Raw genomic sequence first — 20,422 nt, 5'->3', positions numbered from 1 at the left:
GCCCAAACAGGAAATGAATATGAATTCATTCTGGTCTCATTAAGTAGGAAAATCTGGGCACACAGTGGGAAGAGCTTAGCTAGGTATAGCAAAGGGCTGACAAGGATTAATCTTATTTTGGTACTGTGAGTATTAGGCAGGCTAACACCAGGCTTAAGATCAACCACTTGGTAGTTAGGAAGAGCTTCACTAAGTTTGGTTATACCCGCAAAAACCACTTCTATTACAAGGCAGCATGTTCAGGAACTCCTACCCAATGAAGACTTTAACCCTGGATAAAAACTAATAAGTAAACCTTTCTTAATACCTTCACTTTTACAGTGCCCTACAACTGTTAGGACTTTATATGAGTACATTTTGTTTGTGCTTCACAATAATCCTATAAAATCCCATATTAGAGATCACCCCATTTTCAGGTGGTAGAAACTAGGTCTCTTAAATTGTCCATGTTGGTTTCATATCTTTGCAATTGTTAAAACGAAAGATCCAGAGCTAGAATTCAGCTCTCCTAACTACTGGCCCAGTAATTTCAAGCAGTTGTCTCTCCTTTATAAAGAGAAAGCATCTTCCATTCTCCCAGGAAGTGCCATAACATTCAATCGGGCTTGAGTTCCGCTGGAGGGCATGTAGTATATGTAACCTCCCCTGAGGCCCTCCACAGAAGAGGCTCTGCCCTCCCAGACATATGTCAGCACTAGGGTCCCCGTTTTCTGGGTCTCTGTTACTTCCCGGAGTCTGCATTGGAGCCCTGAGCAACACAAATCATAACAAGACTGAGGAGCAAAACATCATGTCATTTTTCCTCACCACAAGCATTTGCTTTTTGCAGGGCCTTTGGGAATCCCACAGATTCAATCTGGTTCATTTCAACAAATACATAAGGAGAATTCAGTCTTTCATCCTAACAGCCAATCTGTCAGTCACACTGAATAGGAATATAAGGGAGCGAGGAGATCTCAAGGACTAATATTGTTTGTAAGCCACCTGTGGCAAATAAGCATGTTCCGGAGATGACCACAACCGCGTCTCCCATCTCACCTCCCTTCTTACCATGTAATCATCACATTAAGTGGTGGGTCTGTTGGTTCCCATTCAGATGAATATGGGTGAAACTTTATAATAGCTTTTACCAATAGGGTACAGTAAAAATAAACCTATCCGCTAGATCATTAAAATGCCATTCACATTTACCTTGTTCTCTTGGGGCACTCGCTCACAAAACCCAGTCCCCATGCTATGAGAAAGCACAAACTACCACACAAAGAGACTCAATGAAGATGTCACGTGTAACTACTCTAGTCAGACAGCTCAGCTGAGGTCTCAGGCAAACATGAACATCACCCACCAGACACGTGAGTGACATGCTCCAAATGTTTCTAGCCTCCAGCTACTGAGTCACTCCCAACTGCAGAGATGGAATTGAGACCCCGTCTTAGGGACCTACAGCTCCCCACTCCAAGCATGGAAATAAAGGAAAATCTTGATTTCTTTCAAGGAAAATTCCAAGTACCTAGCCAGCCTTGAAAAGTAAATAATCAACCTGATAAGGAAAAAGGTAACCTAAGTCAATAGCCAAGGAAGTTAGAGTCACAAGATACTTGGTTACAGTATAGAAACTAAAGATCACATCTTAACATATGTCCCTGTTTTGTATTTCAGAAACGTGGACCCCCACCAAAAAGATTCTTCAGCAGGGAGAGCTCAGGAGAGAGAGAATTTGGGGACTGAACTCTGACTGCAATTCTCTATTCTTCCTGAGGGGTCTGGAGAAAGTCACACCTGTGAGCTGGAGCTAATATTCTTTTCTGCTGACCCCAAATGTTTAAACAAAGCTTATCATCCTAAACCAGTTGCAAATCAGAAAATTTCTGAAGCTACCTATGACCTGTAAGCCCCCACTTCAAGATATCCCGCCTTTTTAGGACAAAACCAATGTATACCCTCCATGTATTGATTTATAATTTTGCCTCCAATTTCTGCTTGCCTGAAATTTACCTGTCTTTAAAAACACTTACTTCCCAGTCATTGGGGAGGTCAGGATTTAAGCATTAACTGTCTGATCCTTTCTTCTTGGAACCCTGCAAATAAACACATTCTTTGTACCAACGCAAACCTCAGTGTAGATATATGATCTTACTGCACCAGGCAAGCAGACCTCCGTTTGGTTCTGTAACTTTTTTTTTTTTTTTTTTGAGAGGAAGTCTCATTCTGTCACCCAGGCTGGAACGCAGTGGTGCAATCTCGGCTAACTGCAACCTCCGCCTCCTGGGTTCAAGTAATTCTCATCTCAGCCTCCAGAGTAGCTGGGATTACAGGCCTACACCACCATGCCCAGCTAAGTTTTGTATTTTTAGTAGAGACAGGGTTTCACCACGTTGGTCAGGCTGGTCTCAAACTCCTGTCCTCAGGTGATCCACCTGCCTTGGCCTCCCACAGTGCTGAGATTACAGGCGTGAGCCACCATGCCCAACCTCCTTCTGTAACATTTTGAGTGACTTAGTTTAGGCACCAGAGATGTAGAGCAGAAGCAAGCTACCCTAACTGTGCTCTGTTCAGCACTGACCCATAGAATGTATGAGTATAAGGTTTTACCCCACTAAGTTTGGGGGTAGTTGTTACAGCAGTAACAGCTGAAATTCTGTACCTAATATGTGGTTCAAAAAAGGTTTTCTATCAACATATCTCCAATCGGCAAATAAGTGGGTGAGTTGGATGAGACCACATTTAAAGCTTCAACAGGCTTCTAGCAGACCTCAGAAACAGGAAAAAAAAAAAAACTGTCCCTTGCTTGATGACATCAGCACACCTTGTTATTGGCTGTAAGTCATGCTGAACATTATTTTAACCACTGTGAGATCCCTCCCACTCATTTTATAATTAGACCTTTGCTGAATCAGCCTTTCCTCAAATGATCAACCAAGGGAAATTTTGATCTTCCCCAGAGCCACAGTCCTGCAGCAGTTTTGAACAAATTACTGCAGTAGCAGTATTTCTTGTAGGCCCACGGCAATTGTAATCTCTCATTATTTGCCAAATAACTAATGCATTTTGAGAATCTAGGCATCAGGGAGAGGCAGGGATAATTTTAAATCTTTTTCTTACAGTATGCGATAATGTATGCAAAGCATTAACATTTGTTAGATTGGGCTCCCTGGAAAACAAAATCTGGAATCAAGACATATGTGCAGTTTTACTGGGAAGTGATTTCAGGAGAGTTAAACCTGTAAGGAAGGCAGGAATGGGCAGAGGCAGAGGCTGAACTGCAGTGTGAATGCAGCTAGTGCTGTGGTTGATCTTACATTGAGATCTGGAACTAGCACATCCCTACAGATACGTCCCAAACAGACATGTGATTTGTAATCCTGGAACCACCAGTAATTTGTTATTGGTAAACATCTGATGGTATATGCGGCATAAAACTGGGTGAGGCAGTTACTTGTGGTTGAGTACAATTCCCATCAAGAGATGAGCTGTGAGCTATCAGCAGCTGAAATTTCTGACAGTCGAAGGATGGATTTCTCAGTCCTGAAGAGGGATCTGGGCAGAACACCCCAGTATCTATTACAGTGCACACCTTATACCATGATTATTCACTTCTTTATTATGTTTTTTAGAAACAGGGTCTCGCTGTTATACAGGTTGGAGTACAGTGGAGCAATTATAGCTCACTGCAACCTTGGACTCCTGAGCTCAAGTGATCCTCCCACCTCAGCCTCTTGAGTAGCTGGCACTATTGGAACACACCATCATGCCTGGCTAAATTTTTTAAAAATATTTTTGTAGAGAAGGGGGTCTCACTATGTTGCCTAGGCTAATCCTAAATTCCTGGCCTTCACCACCAGACGGATGGTCTGGTGACCAGACATATCCTGGAAAATGGTACCCCATCTTCTAAGGGGGTCATCTCCGAGCTGGCACCTCAGCTGTGTCTCTGAGAAGCCTTTCTGTGACTCTGTGAAGGCAGTAGACCCAGACCCCTACAAACTTCACTGAGGTGGTAGGCCCCTGAATTTCCAAAGGTTTATCACCCATCCTTGGGAGCACACATGTCTTACCAAGCACTTGTCACTTCTTGTCATCTAGCTCAATGACTATGTCATCCACATGGTGAATGAATCTGATGTTCTACAATACAGATGATTACAGATCCCTTTGGACTACATCAAGACTGAAGGTGGAAAGGTTAACACAAACATGGGGAAAGACTGTGAAAATATATTCTCCTCTGTCTCATATGAATGAAAACTGTTTACGTGTCTCCTTCCTGAGACAAACAAAAAGTAATATATATGCTAGGTAAATGTGTGCATATCCTATGCCAGAGGCTGTGTTATTCTGCTCCAACAAAACTACTGCATCCAGAACAGCAGCTGCAATTGAGATTACTACTTGCTTGTTTGCAGCAGTTGAACCACCTCGTTTCTACAGGGATCATACTAGTGGACCTCTCCAGTGATTCATTTGAGAAAATTCTATTTCTTGTCTCTGCAATCTCTGCAGGTCTCAGGGTTTTGATTGTTACGGGGGAAATGCAGTTTCACTAGATTTGACAGAGACCACCATTCTTGCATTCTTTAGGTATTTTAAGGAGTGGCATTAATCTTCCCTCAGCATTAAGAGTGTCGAAGGTTGCAGGATATAGTATTTACTTTGATTCACTATCTGGGCCAGGGATAAACTGGGAAGAGCGGTCAGATTCAGAGCCTTTCACTTTGCCTTCACTTCTATGAGATCTCTTATCCCCCAGGTCAAGGAACCAATGTGAGTCTTCTCTCAGCTACTAAGTCTGGCCCTTCCAATTATACTTTAGGGGACAAAAGAAACAGCATCTTCATAGGTCTATGGGCTAGATGGACTCACAGCCAGTCCTGAGTCAAGACTCCATCTACCACCCAGTGGGGGTCAGGGTGCCACTTTGAGTCTCCAGATACTAATAAAGTCAGACTCTGTGCCCAACAATTCTCACAAGTCTGGGTGTCCTCCTTTCCCCAGTGCATGTTTTCCTAGTAAATGTCCATAGGTCTATTTGGGAAAAGATACAGAGGATTACATGGTATTGCAGTGTGTTTCCTTATAGGGTGCTGGCCTCTCCTTCAATCAGTGGGTTTAGAGTCTGAGAGTTGGACCAAGTTCAAAAACTGAGCAATAGATCATGACTTTTATTGAGGTCATTGCCCTCATTTTCCCAATCATCCATCCTTGGTTTGTTTTGATTGTATAAATTAAGTAGTATCCTTTTGGCTGCCTGATTCTCCTGCCTCTAGGAATACAGTGTCCCATTCAGCATCTCCAAGCTTTCTGCAGATTGAGACCCCTGGCTGCCACTCTGGTTTTGTTGTGATATTTGTTTGTATCTTTCTTCCAAAGGTTAAAATACCACCTGGTCTCTAATATTTCAGCTTTTTATCACCCCATTGCTTTTAGGAGCTCAGCTCTATAATAGCATCTGAGCCTCTCAGTGGTTCCAGTGCCCTACCCAGCAACACCTTCTAATTACTTGATTAAACTGAGTGTCTTCTGGGTTCTCCCACAGATAACTGTCAGGTTCTCTGGCTCTAAGTGGAGTACCCACTATACTATTCCCACTTTCCTGAATCTTTTGACCTCTTCTGTATTAATCTGTTCTTGCAATGCTATAAAGAAATACCTGAGACTGGGTAACTTATAAAGAGGTTTAATTGGCTCATAGGTTCTGCAGGCTACATACGCACAGTGGCTTCTGCTTCTGGGGAGGCCTCAGGAAACTTACAACCATGGCAGAAGGTGAAGGTGTAGCAGGCACATCTTACATGGCTGGAGCAGAAGATAGAGAGGGGTAGGGGAGGGGCTACATACTTTTAAACAACCAGATCTCACAGAGCTGTAACACAACAGCAGCACTGCAGGATGGCGATACACGAAACCACCCCCCTCCCCACCCTGCCCCACCCCGCATGATCCAATCACCTCCCACCACACCCCACCTCCAGATTAGCGATTGCATTTGAACATGAGATTTGGGTGAGGAACAGATCCAAACCAAATCCCCTCCCTTCACCACCTGCCAGTAAATCTTAACTTTTATTATCTTAAGGAACTCAACCTCAGTATTCTACCTATTCCTAGTTTCCATTAGTAATTCAGACGAAGGACAGAGAAATAATGGTAAGCACTTTGGGAGATAAGCTCCTAGAATACATAGACACAATTAAGACAAATTTAGTTTCTCTTTCAACTTATATTGCTTGTCATGTCTTCAGCGAGCAAGAAAATAGCTGTCTTGGAAAATTTACCAAATGAATTCTTTTTATTGAGAAATTGTGTCATTATTTATTGATGCCTCAATGAAAACCTAATAGAACTCCATCTGCCATATCGAAAGTAATTACCTTCCAATGATCTGATGATTTTATAGATATGCAGCTAATGTTAGAAATTTGCTGAAGAAACTGGAAAAACTTGTGGAATACCACCTTGAGCCCTGCAAAAATCAATGAAATATATGTTTGCTTTTTTCCTGGAGCAAAACTGAAATAATTTACTTCCTTGTCTCTATTGGACTACTGCTAAAACAGGACTTGATTTTACCCTTGCGATTGGCCTGTTCCATTGTGGTATTTGGTCAGATATTGCCAAGTGAATTTTATTATTAATCTTCATGGGCTAGCAGCCTACAATAACACAGAAAATTCTACCACCCTCTAGTCTAAGCAGGGGCTATCCAAAATTGTAAATACTTTATTCCATTTTAACCAAGCAGAAAGTCAGATTCTCATAGGAGTATATTGCTTAGACCTGTAAATCAGCTTAGAAAATTCACTGATTGTTAACTGAATGTTTCCCGAAAAGCAAAGTTAACTAGTGGAAGATGGGGTGAGAGAAACTGGGGGCTAAATGGGCTACATTTTCCATGACCAGATGTGGAAAACTTTTAGTTTTTACATCCATTTCTTATGAGTAAATTTCATAAAAATAGGCCATTTGCTGATCGGATATCCTTTCTTTAGGGATATGATCTGTGTATGTAAATAAAAGTGTTCCCTACACACACACACACACACACAGACACACACACACACACACACACACACACGAAACACAGGACAATCTTTGTTAGCATCCATCTAACTTTCATGTTAAAAAGACAACCCTAACGGCTATGCATGATGGTTGATGCCTGCAATCCCAGCATGTTAGGAGGCTGAGGTGGGAGGATAGCTTGAGCTCAGGAGGTCAATGATGCAGTGAGCTATGATTACACTACTGTACTCCAGCCTGGGTGACAGAGTGAGACCTTGTCTGAAACAAACAAACAAAAAACAGTCTATCTGTTCTGCTGACTCACCAGCCATTAAAGTTGGAATCCAGCTGTCTGAAAGTGAACTGAAAGACACTCTTACTTCATCTCATAGATGGATTCTGGTATCATTTTGGCTTGATTTTGGCAGGGAATGTTGTGGGAACAGGACCAGACTAAGAAACAGCCCTGATAAGTTCCTGCGAGGTTCTCCATGTGGGTTAAGAAATTGAGCTAGGAAAAACAGGAGGAAATCCTTTGGAAAAACCCAGAATAAAATAAACAGATTTCTTTAAATTGCCAGTCAGACTCAGTGGACATATGAACATCGGGAAGGCAAAGGAGAACCTTGCAATGTACTGTCTGTTTCCCAAATTACTTTTCTCTCCCCTTAAGCTTCAAGAAAGTGATATTCCTATTTCTGGCAAGGTTCAAGTGAATTCTATTTGGGGTTGATTTGCAGCACTTAAATTGCCTCGGGACCTGTTACGACTGGAATTCTGTTTCCTCAGTGACACTGCAACAAAATACCTATCTCCTTAAAGTAGTAATCACCAGAAAATCAGGACCATACCACTTAGCCAGCACTATGCAGAAGGTGAGGGGAGATTGCAGTGGTATCTTAGCTCTCTCCAACCACTCTTGTTAGCACAAGGTAATTTGGGGGTCTTTTGATGCCTGGAAAAAAATGACATCATTGGGGGTAATCTCTTTTATCACCTATGCTGAGGCATCCAAATGGGTCTTTGGAGAGGACTTAATTAGCAAAGGTGGCCCTCAGCTCCATATGTATCCTGATGACACTCAGATTTATCTTTCCCTCCCTTAAGACATTAGTAAGGAAGATGAAAAATGAACAGTCCTTGCTAAATGCACAGTCCTTAGAGCTTGCAGGAAATAAATATCCTGTCTCCAAAATAAGAACTACCTAAAGAAGATAAACTTGTTGCTTCCCCTCAGTTCCCCTCGTTCTCACTCTACTTCCTATTTGCTTTTTCCATTGTTTTGTTTCAGTATTTGTATACAGTACCTGTAATGGGAGACAGTCAAAGAATAGATTTAATGTCCCCAAAGGCAGTGAGCTACATGCCAAAATGAGAGGTTGATTTCCAGGCCTAATTCAACCGACTGAAGAATCTAAAGTAAGGGAAGAAAATAACTCATTGTGTACATTGGGAGCTGTGTTGGCTGCAAGTAACAGAAAACGAATCTAAAAGAAACTTAAACCAATAAAGTTGTAATCTGTTCTTGGATTAGCTGACTGTTGGCATAGGATTAGCAGCTCAATATCGTTAGGACTTTGGTCTCTGAAACTGTCTTGGCGCTTCACTCAGAGTTTCAAGGTGACTGTTGCAGCTCCAAGTATCATGTCCTTACTCAAAACAGGAAGAAGAGAAGTCAGTACCAAAATATTTGTAAAATTCCCCAGAAAATACTCTCTGGCCAAAAGTACTCAGCATGGCCAACCCTGGCTTCAAGGGCGGCTGCAAAAGTATTTCACTTTCCTGGCTTCTGTAACAAAACGTGACAAAAGGCAAGCTGATTAGGAATGACTCTTTTGTCAACACAGTCAACAGTCTGCCATGTTCAGGATGCTGTTTTCCTCAACAGTTCAGCTGTAAGAACAGAAGAACAGTTCTGCCATAAGAATCGTTTTTATTTCAGAAAACGTTTTAGAATAAAAGAGGTGACACTGTTCAGAATTGTGCCAAAAAATAGAAGCTAATCAAGACTGTCCCAGGGAAATTAACATATATGGCTACCCTAGTTACAGACAAAATAGTCTGAGAAATGAGCCCCTCTTTCTTTAGCAGCTTGATCGGACAATTGAAAATCTGCTTCTCTAGTGAACAGACTCTCTCAGGCTGAACCCAGAGTTGTCCAATGTCCTTTTCTATTTATGCCTCCCAGATGCCCTCAGTTTTGGAAGGGGCCAGACCACTTTCCTAACGGCAGCCTTTGTCATGACCATGTCTTAGTCTATTTGTGTTGCTATAAAGGAAATTCCTGAGGCTGTGCAATTTAAAAAGACAACAGATTTGTTTGGCTCATGGTTCTGCAGGCTATAAAACAAGAAAGGCGCCAGCATCTGCATCTGGTGAGGACCTCATGGAGCTTCCACTCATGGTGGAAGGTGGAGGAAAGCAGCGTCACATGGCTAGAAACAATGAAAGAGAGTGAGGGAAGGGAGGTGTCTCACTCTTAACCAACCAGATCTCACATGAACTAAGAGGGAGAATTCACTGGATTCCATGAGAATGGCAGGAAACCATTCACGAGGCATCCTCCCTGATGAATGGGAGGCCCAAAATACCTCCCACTAGGCCTCACCTCCAACATGAGAGATCAAATTTCAACATGAGATTTGGAGGGGACACGTATCCAAATGATAACAGATCATTTGGCAAATAATGCTCAGAGGCCCTTTCTCCTCTTGCTTTTATGCAGATGAAGCCTTTCAAGTACATACTGTCCTTGCCTTTCGCTTACCTGCCATCCTGCCTGTGTCCATGAAGATGACAGTGCTCCACAACACAGAGATTCTCAGAAATTAGATATTTCTGTCATTTACAGGGAATGGGGGTGCTTCTCCCCACCTGACTACATAGTGTGGTTCTCCTTAAAGACAAACAAGTAGTTTACCAGTAGCATAAATGGAAACTTACCTGAGCATTTGACTTTTCTATCCTTACTCTACACCCTTATTCATTCATAAGGACAACAAATAATGTTGAAGTGGAATTTTGTCTCTGGCACCCTGATTCCAAGGTGGTATAAGGTTATTTCTACTCTTATAATTAGAAATAGTTTCTGATGCCAAAGCATATCACTGGAATACTAATAAATGTATGAATCTATCTTGAATTCTAGTTATTTTTATATAACTTATCTAATTTGATGAAGGTTTTTATTTTCCTCTCAAAAACTTTTGGCTTTTCAAATTTTCCACTATAAGCAAAATGCAATGTTACTTTTTCTTTTTTTTTTTCCTGTGATTTTTCCTGAATTTTTAAGGACTGTATACTTGGAAGAAATCAAGTATCACAGAAATGAAGAGTAAAAAGTGAAGATAATTATCTATAATTGTATCCTACCACCTTTGCTAACTGTCAGAGATAACCATGATTAACATTTGATATAAATATATATTTTTAATGCATTACTCACATATAGGCATATATAATTTATTTCTGTGAGATGCATACAATTTAATTTTTCAGTCTATGAGTATATTGTACATCATTCTTTTTAAATACTATAATGTGTGCCATTATCACTAATGGTGTGAGAAATTTTTTGGATATTGAAGCCACTGTGGATTGTGGCAGTTCTTCTGGATGTGAAAGATATGAAAATTTTACATGGCTTTAGCAGGGCTTAGAGAATTATAGTTTACAATGCAACAAAGTATACAAATAGGCTATAGTTTTCTCCTACAAAACAATATTATGAAGTAATATTTCTCCAAAATATCTTCTATTTCCAGAGTGAGGACAGAACTAGCTTTGTATGAATGCCACACTCTGTGGTTTTCACTTATCCTTGAAGAGACATTCATCCTATTAAAATTGTTAAATAAATTTAACACATTCATCCTATTAAAAATGTTATTTATTTATTTATTTAACAGTTTTAATAGGATGAATGTCATTTCAAGGATCTTTTATTTTTCAAAGTGACAAAAAAGAAAACCATTTCCATAGTCTAGATATAATCATATACATTAAAATAAGCCATTCTTTTAAATAAAATGTTAACATTCCCCCACGTATTTGACATTTTTCTCTAATGAATACACTGTTGTACTGGCATTTTCTTATAATGTGTTATTTTAAGGGCTCCTTTTTCTAACATTGTAAATTTAACCAGCATGAGCTAATTAATGAGTTCAAGTTAACCTTCTTTTCCCTCCAAACCTTAACTAGCCACCCAGTCTTTAGAATTCATTCCTAGGATTTAAGACCACTTAGAATTTAGAAAACTTTTTTCTTTTGACTGTAGTGTGATTATTTCCCTACTTGTTTAATCATTTGCTTTCTCTAGTAATACTTTCATAGCACAAAATTCACATTTTTTTTGTAATTCTGCAGCTCTTTTACCCCAAACCTCCAAAGCATAAACTACATGAATCTGAAATATGTGTGTTTGTTTGACACTAACTCTCTTTCTCCCACTGGCAGCCAATCTTACTCCTAAGTTTATGAGGCCATATTCTCTGTTCAAGGAGCGCTTGGCATGTTATTGACTTAAAATTACAGAGTGGTTTAGGAAAGATCAAAAGAGAATCCTCAAGGAAGTTCATTTAGCCCCTTAGTACCTCTTTTAACTTTTCAGGAATGTGCATTTGTAAAATCTAGTGTTTGCTTTATTTAATTCCTTCATTTGTGTCATCCAATCTCCGGTAATGGAAAGTGTGATACAGACACAAAAGCTTAAGGACCAGTGTGCTATAAAACCTATCCTTACCCTCTAGGGTAGCAGTCCTCAAAAATGTGGCACACAGAGCCCAGGGGTCCCCAGGAAACTTTCAGGAACTCTGTCTGCAGAAACACTTTCAGAGGGTCCACAGGGTCAAAATTATTTTCATAACAACGCTAAGACTTTATTTTCCTTTTCATTGTGTTGATATTTGCATTGATGCAAAAGTAATGGTGGACAAAACTGCCAGTACCTTACAAAATCAAGGCAGCGCTAGTGTCACTGTATTCCTTATCAGGATGTATTTAGAGAAAAAAAAAAAGCCAGTTTCACTTAAGAATGTCCTTGATGAAGCAAGACTTTTAATATTGTTAAATCTCAACCCTTGAGGTACACTCTTTAATACTTTGTGTACCAAAATGGGAAGTACACATATCTAAGAACAATGGTTGTCTTGAGGAAAACTGTTGTGCAATTGATTTTTAACCTGAACTACCTATTTCTTCCTGGAACACCAATTTTATCAGAAAGAATGACAACAGACAGATAATGATTATTTGGACTTGGATATTTGCAAAATATTTTCTCACAAAAAGAATGAAAGAAGCCTGTGACTTCTAGGAAAACCCATTGCATTTGTTGCTAATGATAATACTTAAACTTTTTTTTTTTTTTTGAGACGGAGTCTCGCTCTGTCGCCCGGGCTGGAGTGCAGTGGCCGGATCTCAGCTCACTGCAAGCTCCGCCTCCCGGGTTTACACCATTCTCCTGCCTCAGCCTCCCGAGTAGCTGGGACTACAGGCGCCAGCCACCTCACCTGGCTAGCTTTTTGTATTTTTTAGTAGAGACGGGGTTTCACCGTGTTAGCCAGGATGGTCTCGAACTCCTGACCTCGTGATCCGCCCGTCTCGGCCTCCCAAAGTGCTGGGATTACAGGCTTGAGCCACCACGCCCGGCCAATACTTAAACTTTCTATCAAAAATTGGTACTATGGAAAACATTTGCCTGCCATAATGAGTTTGACAACTTCCCAAGATTTAGAGATTTTTCTGCTATCAGTGCTGAAAGTGACTTTTTTATATTTTAGAATTAAGTCAACATTTTGAAGATCTATATAACTTGCTGAACCAATATTTTCCAAATGATCAAGACATAATATTACAAAGTCATGTATGGGTAAAAAGACCACTCAAAGTGTAGTGTAGACTAATGGGTTTTTATATGACAGAGTACAAAAAGTTCATTGATATGGTTTTAGAGTTTATTTGTAACTAATCTTTAAGAAACTATAACTTGTTGGCCGGCATGGTGGCTCACGCCTGTAATCCCAGCACTTTGGGAGGCCGAGGTGGGTGGATCACCAGGTCAGGAGATCGAGACCATCCTGGCTGACATGATGAAACCCCGTCTCTACTAAAAATACGAAAACATTAGCTGGACGTGGTGGCAGGCGCCTGTAGTCACAGCTACTGGGGAGGCTGAGGCAGGAGAATGGCGTGAACCCGGGAGGTGGAGCTTGCAGTGAGCCAAGATAGTGCCACTGCACTTCAGCCTGGGCAACAGAGCAAGACTCTGTCTGAAAAACACAAACCAAAAAAAAAAAAAAAAAACTGTAACTTGTCAAATTTTGGCATAATATCAAAGGAAAATATCCACAACTATCTGAAAAGTCTAATAAATTCTCCTTTTTTTCCCCCTTTAGCCTGTGTTAGCCTGAATTTTCTTCATATACTTCAATCAATAGGATATATTGCAGCAGACTAAATACGCATTTGAGAATCCTGCTCTTTTATCAGTTCAGACATCTAAAATATTTGCAAAAATAAAGTAGTGTTACCCTGTTCACTACTGTTTTGCTAGACAGGGTTTTCTTTGCTTAAAGAAAGTATTTTTATATTACCATATAATGAGTTTTTTATTTTTAAATATTTTTAATTATCAGTTTTAACTTTAATATAGTAAATATTGATAGATATAATGCATAGAAACCAAAGTTCTTTCAGACTTTCAATTTTTAAGAGTATAAAGAGTTCCTGAGATTAAAAACATTGAGAAATGCTGTTCTAGTAACATGTTCATAAAGGGAAAAAAGTGATTATACAAATTTCATTGACTAATGTAGGAACCAAAGGATAAGAAATCAAATACATTGTTACTAGGTCTTTCTACTGCTCAGGTTCATTTGGTTACAAACAACCAGCTCAAGGACAGACCACATCAGCCAAGACTACTAGACGCTTTAGCTTTAGCAACCATCATCAGTTAACAATGTCCCTGTGGATTTATTAGTTCGAATTTGTGAAAGATCAAGCCTATTTGTCTCAGCTAACAACTGTCATCTCTGGAAAGATTCCTCCATCTGAAAGCCTGCCATAGTTCACTGTTTAGCCTATGGTTGGGCCACCCCTGGGTGGTTAAATCAGTGTCCACTCTAGAGGAAAGAACAGCCCACCATTGTTTTGGAGAGAAGATGACTTTGAGTGAGACCAGTAAAAGCCAGAAGGAAAAATCAAGTGTAACAGGAAAACGGAGTCACATGTTCAAAAACTCTCTATTTCATAGTCTAATACAGCACACACACGACAGATTACCGTGATTTAGACCAGGCTTGCAAAATTAAGGCTAGGACTGAGAATAAAATCCAAGTCTCAACTTGCCTTCCAGAACCTTTGCAATTAAATTCATGTTTTTAAATCTTTCTCAGTCTTTGATGCATTAGGGGTCATCCTCCAACCACTGCCCACCCTAGCATCCACCAGTCCTGTCACATGTTGACCCTAAACTGCCCACCTTAATCCACTTTGAACTATACTCCTCTTTCTGTAGAAATAAGTCAGCCATTTGTATTCCTCTCTCCATCATCACTAACCATAAGAAGAATAAAAAAATAAGGCTACTTCGACTCATCAAAGGTAGAAAATGCTGAGGCTGTACAGAATAAAGCCCAGTATTTCATCCCACTTTGTTTTTTTCTGAGGTCTTTTGATCTGCATGTTTTTTCTCCCTCCTTCTCTCCCGTCTTCTTAGTAATAACGTGGACTCTCCCTAGGGGATGCTGAAGAGCAGACACATGGATCCATTGACAAATCAATAAAGACAAAAAAAAAAAAATGTATTCGTTAACAAGATTATTAGTTCCCCCTTTTCAGGAAAAAAAAAAAAAACCATCATATTGTATCAAATCGTTTCCCAAGAGCTTTAGAAGCACCACTCACTAGCAACACAGAGAAAGCTATGGTCAGAGCAAACCTTTTCAAACATTTAATAATTGACAGCCCTTACCACAGAGGTTGAGGTAGCAGAATTGGTGTGGTTGACCTTGAAGCATCTCCTTCCCCTCCATTCACTCCTTTCTCAAAACATGAAATTGCTTCACTTTGACACTAAGGCTTACCAAGGCAAAAGCAGACAAAATAAAGGTCTTTTAAGAACTTAAATGGAGGGCGGAGCAAGATGGCCGAATATGAGCAGCTTCAGTCTCCAACTCCCAGCGCGAGCGACACAGAAGACCGGCGATTTCTGCATTTTCAACTGAGGTACTGGGGTCATCTCACTCGGGAGTGCCGGACAATCGCTGCTGGTCAGCTGCTGCAGCCCGACCAGCGAGAGCTGAAGCAGGGCGAGGCATCGCCTCACCTGGGAAGCGCGAGGGGGAAGGGAGTCCCTTTTCCTAGCCAGGGGAACTGAGACACACAACACCTGGAAAATCGGGTAACTCCCACCCCAATACTGCGCTGTAACACCGGCACACCGGAGATTGTATCCCACACCTGGCCAGGAGGGTCCCACGCCCACGGAGCCTCTCTCCTTGCTAACACAGCAGTCTGCGGCAATCTAACCGCAAGGCAGCAGCGAGGCTGGGGGAGGGGCGCCCGCCATCGCTGAGGCTTAAGTAGGTAAATAAAGCCGCTGGGAAGCTGGAACTGGGTGGAGCTCACAGCAGCTCAAGGAAACCTGCCTGTCTCTGTAGACTGCGCCTCTGGGGACAGGGCTCAGCTAAAGGAGTAGAAGCCTGTGAAACGCGAACGACTCTGTCTGACAGCTTTGAAGAGAGCAGGGGATCTCCCAACACGGAGGTTGAGATCTGAGAAGGGGCAGTCTGCCTGCTCAAGTGGGTCACTGACCCCTGAGTAGCCTAACTGGGAGACATCCCCCACTAGGGGCAGTCTGACACCCCACACCTCACAGGGTGGAGTACACCCCTGAGAGGAAGCTTCCAAAGCAAGAATCAGACAGGTGCACTCGCTGTTCAGCAATATTCTATCTTCTGCAACCTCTGCTGCTGATACCCAGGCAAACAGGGTCTGGAGTGGACCTCAAGCAATCTCCAACAGACCTATAGCTGAGGGTCCTGACAGTCAGAAGGAAACCTATCAAACAGGAAGGACACCTAAATCAAAACCCCATCAGTACGTCACCATCATCAAAGACCAGTGACAGATAAAACCACAAAGATGGGGAAAAAGCAGGGCAGAAAAGCTGGAAATTCAAAAAATAAGAGCGCATCTCCTCCTGCAAAGGAGCACAGCCCATCGCCAGCAACGGATCAAAGCTGGTCAGAGAATGATTTTGATGAGATGAGAGAAGAAGGCTTCAGTCCATCAAACCTCTCAGAGCTAAAGGAGGAATTACGTACCCAGCGCAAAGAAACTAAAAATCTTGAAAAAAAAGTGGAAGAATTGACAGCTAGACTAATTAATGCAGAGAAGGTCATAAACGAAATGACAGAGATGAAAACCATGTCACGAGAAATACGTGACAAATGCACAAGCTTCAGTAACCGACTCGATCAACTGGAAGAAAGAGTATCAGCGATTGAGGATCAAATGAATGAAATGAAGCGAGAAGAGAAACCAAAAGAAAAAAGAAGAAAAAGAAATGAACAAAGCCTGCAAGAAGTATGGGATTATGTAAAAAGACCAAATCTACGTCTGATTGGGGTGCCTGAAAGTGAGGGGGAAAATGGCACCAAATTGGAAAACACTCTACAGGATATCATCCAGGAGAACTTCCCCAACCTAGCAGGGCAGGCCAACATTCAAATTCAGGAAATACAGAGAACGCCACAAAGATACTCCTCCAGAAGAGCAACTCCAAGACACATAATTGCCAGATTCACCAAAGTTGAAATGAAGGAAAAAATCTTAAGGGCAGCCAGAGAGAAAGGTCGGGTTACCCACAAAGGGAAGCCCATCAGACTGACAGCAGATCTCTCGGCAGAAACTCTACAAGCCAGAAGAGAGTGGGGGCCAATATTCAAGGTTCTTAAAGAAAAGAATTTTAAACCCAGAATTTCATATCCAGCCAAACTAAGTTTCATCAGTGAAGGAGGAATAAAATTCTTTACAGATAAGCAAATGCTTAGAGATTTTGTCACCACCAGGCCTGCCTTACAAGAGACCCTGAAGGAAGCCCTAAACATGGAAAGGAACAACCGGTACCAGCCACTGCAAAAACATGCCAAAATGTAAAGACCATCGAGCCTAGGAAGAAACTGCATCAACTAATGAGCAAAATAACCAGTTAATATCATAATGGCAGGATCAAGATCACACATAACAATATTAACCTTAAATGTAAATGGACTAAATGCTCCAATTAAAAGACACAGACTGGCAAACTGGATAAAGAGTCAAGACCCATCAGTCTGCTGTCTTCAGGAGACCCATCTCACATGCAGAGACATACATAGGCTCAAAATAAAAGGATGGAGGAAGATCTACCAAGCAAATGGAGAACAAAAAAAAGCAGGGGTTGCAATCCTAGTCTCTGATAAAACAGACTTTAAACCATCAAAGATCAAAAGAGACAAAGAAGGCCATTACATAATGGTAAAGGGATCAATCCAACAGGAAGAGCTAACTATCCTAAATATATATGCACCTAATACAGGAGCACCCAGATTCATAAAGCAAGTCCTTAGAGACTTACAAAGAGACTTAGACTCCCATACAATAATAATGGGAGACTTCAACACTCCACTGTCAACATTAGACAGATCAACGAGACAGAAAGTTAACAAGGATATCCAGGAATTGAACTCATCTCTGCACCAAGCGGACCTAATAGACATCTATAGAACTCTCCACCCCAAGTCAACAGAATATACATTCTTCTCAGCACCACATCACACTTATTCCAAAATTGACCACATAATTGGAAGTAAAGCACTCCTCAGCAAATGTAAAAGAACAGAAATTATAACAAACTGTGTCTCTGACCACAGTGCAATCAAACTAGAACTCAGGACTAAGAAATTCAATCAAAACCGCTCAACTACATGGAAACTGAACAACCTGCTCCTGAATGACTACTGGGTACATAACGAAATGAAAGCAGAAATAAAGATGTTCTTTGAATCCAATGAGAACAAAGATACAACATACCAGAATCTCTGGGACACATTTAAAGCAGTATGTAGAGGGAAATTTATAGCACTAAGTGCCCACAAGAGAAAGCAGGAAAGATCTAAAATTGACACTCTAACATCACAATTAAAAGAACTAGAGAGGCAAGAGCAAACACATTCAAAAGCTAACAGAAGGCAAGAAATAACTAAGATCAGAGCAGAACTGAAGGAGATAGAGACACAAAAAACCCTCCAAAAAATCAATGAATCCAGGAGTTGGTTTTTTGAAAAGATCAACAAAATCGACAGACCGCTAGCAAGATTAATAAAGAAGAAAAGAGAGAGGAATCAAATAGACGCAATAAAAAATGATAAAGGGGATATCACCACCGACCCCACAGAAATACAAACTACCATCAGAGAATACTATAAACACCTCTACGCAAATCAACTAGAAAATCTAGAAGAAATGGATAATTTCCTGGACGCGTACACTCTTCCAAGACTAAACCAGGAAGAAGTTGAATCCCTGAATAGACCAATAGCAGCCTCTGAAATTGAGGCAACAATTAATAGCCTGCCCACCAAAAAAAGCCCAGGACCAGATGGATTCACAGCTGAATTCTACCAGAGGTACAAGGAGGAGCTGGTACCATTCCTTCTGAAACTATTCCAATCAATAGAAAAAGAGGGAATCCTCCCTAACTCATTTTATGAGGCCAACATCATCCTGATACCAAAGCCTGGCAGAGACACAACAAAAAAAGAGAATTTTAGACCAATCTCCCTGATGAACATCGATGCAAAAATCCTCAATAAAATACTGGCAAACCGGATTCAGCAGCACATCAAAAAGCTTATCCACCATGATCAAGTGGGCTTCATCCCTGGGATGCAAGGCTGGTTCAACATTCGCAAATCAATCAACGTAATCCAGCATATCAACAGAACCAAAGACAAGAACCACATGATTATCTCAATAGATGCAGAAAAGGCTTTTGACAAAATTCAACAGCCCTTCATGCTAAAAACGCTCAACAAATTCGGTATTGATGGAACGTACCTCAAAATAATAAGAGCTATTTATGACAAACCCACAGCTAATATCATACTGAATGGGCAAAAACTGGAAAAGTTCCCTTTGAAAACTGGCACAAGACAGGGATGCCCTCTCTCACCACTCCTATTCAACATAGTGTTGGAAGTTCTGGCTAGGGCAATCAGGCAAGAGAAAGAAATCAAGGGTATTCAGTTAGGAAAAGAGGAAGTCAAATTGTCCCTGTTTGCAGATGACATGATTGTGTATTTAGAAAACCCCATCGTCTCAGCCCAAAATCTTCTTAAGCTGATAAGCAACTTCAGCAAAGTCTCAGGATACAAAATTAATGTGCAAAAATCACAAGCATTCTTATACACCAGTAACAGACAAGCAGAGAGCCAAATCAGGAATGAACTTCCATTCACAATTGCTTCAAAGAGAATAAAATACCTAGGAATCCAACTTACAAGGGATGTAAAGGACCTCTTCAAGGAGAACTACAAACCACTGCTCAGTGAAATCAAAGAGGACACAAACAAATGGAAGAACATACCATGCTCATGGATAGGCAGAATCAATATTGTGAAAATGGCCATACTGCCCAAGGTAATTTATAGATTCAATGCCATCCCCATCAAGCTACCAATGAGTTTCTTCACCGAATTGGAAAAAACTGCTTTAAAGTTCATATGGAACCAAAAAAGAGCCCGTATTGCCAAGACAATCCTAAGTCAAAAGGACAAAGCCGGAGGCGTCACGCTACCTGACTTCAAACTATACTACAAGGCTACAGTAACCAAAACAGCATGGTACTGGTACCAAAACAGAGATATAGACCAATGGAACAGAACGGAGCCTTCAGAAATAATGCCACACATCTACAACCATCTGATATTTGACAAACCTGACAAAAACAAGAAATGGGGAAAGGATTCCCTATTTAATAAATGGTGCTGGGAAAATTGGCTAGCCATAAGTAGAAAGCTGAAACTGGATCCTTTCCTTACTCCTTATACGAAGATTAATTCAAGATGGATTAGAGACTTAAATGTTAGACCTAATACCATAAAAACCCTAGAAGAAAATCTAGGTAGTACCATTCAGGACATAGGCACGGGCAAGGACTTCATGTCTAAAACACCAAAAGCAACGGCAGCAAAAGCCAAAATTGACAAATGGGATCTCATTAAACTAAAGAGCTTCTGCACAGCAAAAGAAACTACCATCAGAGTGAACAGGCAACCTACAGAATGGGAGAAAATTTTTGCAATCTACTCATCTGACAAAGGGCTCATTTCCAGAATCTACAAAGAACTCAAACAAATATACAAGAAAAAAA

The sequence above is a fragment of the Piliocolobus tephrosceles genome, chromosome 7, assembly GCF_002776525.5.
Source record: "Piliocolobus tephrosceles isolate RC106 chromosome 7, ASM277652v3, whole genome shotgun sequence".
NCBI lineage: Eukaryota > Metazoa > Chordata > Mammalia > Primates > Cercopithecidae > Piliocolobus > Piliocolobus tephrosceles.
The sequence above is the reverse complement of the archived record's forward strand: the minus strand, read 5'-3'. Positions refer to the sequence as shown.